The sequence below is a fragment of the Propithecus coquereli genome, unplaced genomic scaffold, assembly GCF_000956105.1.
Source record: "Propithecus coquereli isolate 6110/MARCELLA unplaced genomic scaffold, Pcoq_1.0 Scaffold39, whole genome shotgun sequence".
NCBI classification, from domain to species: domain Eukaryota; kingdom Metazoa; phylum Chordata; class Mammalia; order Primates; family Indriidae; genus Propithecus; species Propithecus coquereli.
Genome location: NW_012149618.1, coordinates 2006166 through 2010940, shown reverse-complemented (window position 1 = coordinate 2010940; position 4775 = coordinate 2006166). Strand labels below are relative to the sequence as shown.

At 36.5% G+C, this 4775-nt stretch overlaps 1 protein-coding gene across 1 annotated transcript in view; it reads right to left on the bottom strand.

Annotated features, from left to right (window-relative positions):
- The window catches only part of RAB10 (RAB10, member RAS oncogene family), a 98894-nt gene that overhangs the window by 32916 nt on the left and 61203 nt on the right, over positions 1–4775 (bottom strand). The gene's annotated exons all lie outside the window — the stretch shown is intronic.

The window sequence follows — 4775 nt, the reverse complement described above, 5'->3', positions numbered from 1 at the left end:
GTACATCCAGAGTCTTTGACTATCTTTAACAGTGATTTAAAAAATTAATTCAGTCTATTGTGTAAACTTTTTTTTTTTTTTTGAGACAGAGTCTCTCTTTTGCCCGGGCTAGAGTGAGGTGGTGTTAGCCTAGCTCACAGCAACCTCAAAACTCCTGGGCTCAAGTGATCCTCCTGCCTCAGCCTCCCAAGTAGCTGGGACTACAGGTGAATACCATGACGCCTGGCTAATTGTTCTATTTTTAGTAGAGCTGGGGTCTTGCTTGCTCAGGCTGGTCTCAAACTCCTGAGCTCAAGCAATCCTCCCACATCGGCCTCCCAGAGTGCTGGGATTACAGGCATGTGTCGCTCCGCTGAGGTTGATGATCTCCATGTTCCTAAATTCAATGGCCATTTCTAAGTCCTCATCTGACTGAACTAGCAGTAGTTGAAGCAGTTCTTCATTCTTTTCTGCATGAAAACTCTCCTGGTTTTCCTACCTTTTTGGCCACTCATCAATCTTCATTTCTGCTTTCTCCTCACTTGACATCTAAGTTGGAGTGAACTTCTCTTTTCTATCTTCACTCATTCCCTAGTTTCCCTAGTGCTGATTTTTCCCTAATTTTATGGCTTTAAATCCCACATAAACACTGATGACTCTTAAATTTATACCACAGCCCAGACCTCTGCCCTGAACTCCAAACTGCTTATTAGACATCTCCAAATCCCATCTCTTATAGACTAAAAGCAAACATTCTTAAAATAAATCTACAAATAAGGCCCTATATATTCTGTCCACCTCCCCTTTCTACCCTGTCCTCAACATTTTCTATATCATCTTACTGTGACCTAGCTAACTATATTGGCTTTCTTTTTGCTGTTCCACACACAGGTTAGGTAGATTCTGACCTGAGGCCTTTTAATATACTACTGTTCCCCTAATCTAGAATACCTGTCCTCCATAGTGGCTCTTTCCCCAGCTACCCTATCCTAAGTTGCGACATTTCTCTATGTCCCCCACTCACTGTCTGTTAACATTCCCTATCCTTCTTCCTTACTTTTTATCTTTAACATTTCCTTACTTCTGTTATTATCTGTCTCCCTTTACCAAATATGAGACCTCCCAGGGTAGAGATTTTTATCTGTTTAACTGAGTTAAATGCCCAGCACTCAAAACAGTATCTGACATATAGCAGGCATTAAAAAAAATTTTTTGTTAAATAAACAGATAAATAATATTTTTTGGAGAAAGTTAAAGGGTCCCTGAGAAAAAAAGAGTTTTACCCTTAAGGTGAAACTCACCATTTGACAAGACCCACCCTTAATAATTCTGCTTCCAATCAGCTTTTTAGAGCCTCAGGCCAAAGACTCCAATGAAATATCACAACAATTAAGAAAAAAAGGAAACAGCCAATGTAGAATAAAAGAACTAGATCATTTCTCATCTTCTCAGAACAAGATGATACACCGGGGAAGGAAGGAAGAAAGGAAGGAAGGAAGAAAGGAAGGAAGGAAGGAAGGGAAGGAGGGAAGAAGGAAGGAAGGGAGGGAGGGAGGGAAGGAGGGAAGGAGGGAGGAAGGAAGGAAGGAAAAGTGACAACCTGAACCAGAAAACTCTGGAAATTTTTTAAAAAGGGGAGGGGGGGGACAGAAATAATGTCAACAGAAAAGTTGGAAAAGAAGATTGAGTTCTCCCAGAAAATATGATTAAATGACAAAGAATAGAATATAAGTGTGATAAAACAAATCAGAAGATCAAAACCAGGAGGTCTGACATAAGTTTGACAAAGAACAGAGAAAAAGACATATAGAAAATAATCAAAGAAATTATACAATACAGAACCCAAAAGAATTTAGTTTTAGACTAAAAGACCCACCGAGTACCTAGCATAATGAACAAAATAAAACCTATACCAAGGCACATCATAGTGACATTTCAGAACACCAGAAATAGAGATAATAAAAGCATGCAGAGAAACGAACTAGGGCACTTTAAAAGATCAAGAACAAAAACTCTCAACTTTTTTCAATAGCAACACTAGAAAACAAAAAGACTGTATCTTTAAAAATCTACATCCAGCCAAAACCAAATGAAAGGCATTCCCAGACACGAAAAATCTCAAAATATTTAGCTACCATGCATCCTTTCTAAGATAGCTACTAGGAGATGACTTTACCAAAATAAGAAAGAGGAAGACATAAAATCCATCAAACAGAGTGCAGTAAAGGACAGGAACAAATTGGCCTGGAGAGCAATCAGTGCAGAATAGAATGAGAAGAAAAGTTCCAGGAAGGCTGCCTCCTGGGGGTGGGAAGGAGGAAATAGTAGTAATAGAATCTATACGAAAAATAATTCAAAAGCGTATGACAATTCTATTTGGAATAAAGTATATAGTGTCTTGAGGAAAATGTAACAAATTTAACAATGAAAGAGCTGTAAACTACGATAAAAACAAAAAGTTGTCCAAGAAAGGAAATGCAATTGTAGTACACTACTTGGTTTAGCAGTTGACCAAAACATTTGTATTAGTATTTGAAAAGATGAAAAGAGAGGTGTCAGGAACTTAATAAAAGTATTACATGCTCATCTTCCATAACAACAGGAGAAAATTTCTAAGATTAAGTTTTTCTCAAAAGCTAGAAGCATATGACTAGGGAATATCCAGTTGAGTAACAGAATAAAAGGCCAAAAAATGTTTGCAAAGGCAGGACACGGGTGGGCATGGTGCAAGGATTTACTGTAGCAGCTGCTGCTGCTGTTGTCACAGCCCTGCATTACCATCTGACTTCTAAAACTACATACCTATTACATTAATAAAAATAAAAATTAGGGTAACAGAGAAGGAGGTATATTTACAAATATATTCTACTACTTAAATACCTCAACTCAACCATCACTCTCCATGAATAAAGATATCTAAATTTCCTAGCATTGGCCCCCAGCTACCTCTCCAGTCTTATTCCCTCTAGTTTTCCTCTTGTAGTCACATTCAAACACAACTTATATAGCTCTGCACTTTTTCCAAGTAAATACCTTTGTTATACCAGCATGTACTTTCCACATCCCTCACCCCCCACACTACCACTAAGTACAAAAAAACTTTAAGATAAACAGAAAAGCTTATGACAAAATTTAGAGATGAGAGCAAAATCAATAGCTCAGCTGCCAAGATAAACTAGGAAAACCTACCACCCTTTAAGAGTCTGCCAGGCGGAATAATCAGATTCTCCTGCAACACTATTATTTGCTAAATTACCGCAATCATAGGGTTTGATCCAATCAGTGGTTCTTTTTAAGATTTTGCTTATGTAAAAACACACTAAAGGAAATTTCCACATTTTACAGATTCCTAGGACCCAACTCAAGAGTATTTCAATTTACTGCAGTCAACTCATTTATCAATTTTCAGCTGCTCAAGAGAGAAACAATATCAGCCAACATTTTTTGCCTTAATGATATTGCAGAAGCACCATCCAGTGGCAAGAGGAGTAACTGCAGACTCTAGCCAGTTTATAAATACCAGTTTTCCAAAGCCTGGCTTCCAATGACACATCAATACATAGTAAATATGCAGGCAGAAACAACCTACACAATGAACTCTAGACAACAAAAGTTTAACAATTTATAGCTAAATGATCAATATCCACGGTTTTTAACAAGTGAAAATCAAGATGTGTTCCCCACACCTGCAGAGGAAATAAGAATCACATACCTGTATCCTTTAAATGTCACTTAGTCTGGAATCTGAGACCAGGTTCTAGTCTTAGCTGTGTCATTAACAGTACAAATTTTGAAAAGGTAATTTCCAACACGAACACTTGTTTCTTTATCTGTAGGCAGATGTGAAGAAGTCTCCACTAAAGATCCTTTCAGATAATAATAGCTTAGTTAATACTTTACAATGTGCCTGGCACTGTTATAAATTCTTTGCGTCGATTAAGTCATTAAATCCTCAGAGCAGTCCTAGTCCATACTATTATTTCTATTCTACAAATGAGGAATAAAATAAAAATCAACAGCAGCCACACTAACAGCAGTAACATTAATATTTACTATTAATAGATAATTACTAAGTGTGCTAAGCACTTCCCATATACTATCCCACTTTATAGTCACAAAACCCCTCTGAGATAGTACTAATATGCCTATTTTATAAAACAGAAAATTCGAGGTAATTTACTTAAAGTTACAGGGTTAACAAGGGACAGAACCAGGATTCAATCCCATGTCCGATTCATACCATGTATGCTCTTAACCTACATGAAGTTTCCATTCATTTTTGTCATTACGAAAAGATCTTCTTTATTTCTGGAAATGTACCCCTTGCTCTGAAATCTACTTTGTTTAATATTAATATAATCACTCCAGCCTTTTTTTAGATTAGTAGTCTATCAGATAAACCTAATTTGTTTAGTGGTTGCTCTAGGGTTTATAATATACATCTTTAAATAGAACAGGCTAACTTCAAAAGTACTATACCACTTCTTGCATAACATGAGAACCTTACAGGAGTACACTTCCATTTTCTCCCTCCCATCATTGGGCTAATGTTTTATTTCTACATGTTATACTTTCATATTTTACTGCTAAGTGCTATAATATAAATCCTATAAAACATTACAAATTTTTGCTTTAAACAATTGCCTTTTAACTAAATTCAAAATTGAGAGAAAAGTATCTTATATTTCCCCACATATTTACCATTTCCTGTCCTCTTCATTCCTTTCTGTAGGTCTGAGTTGCCATCTGGAATAATTTTATTGAGGCCGAAATACTTCCTTTAACATTTTTTAATA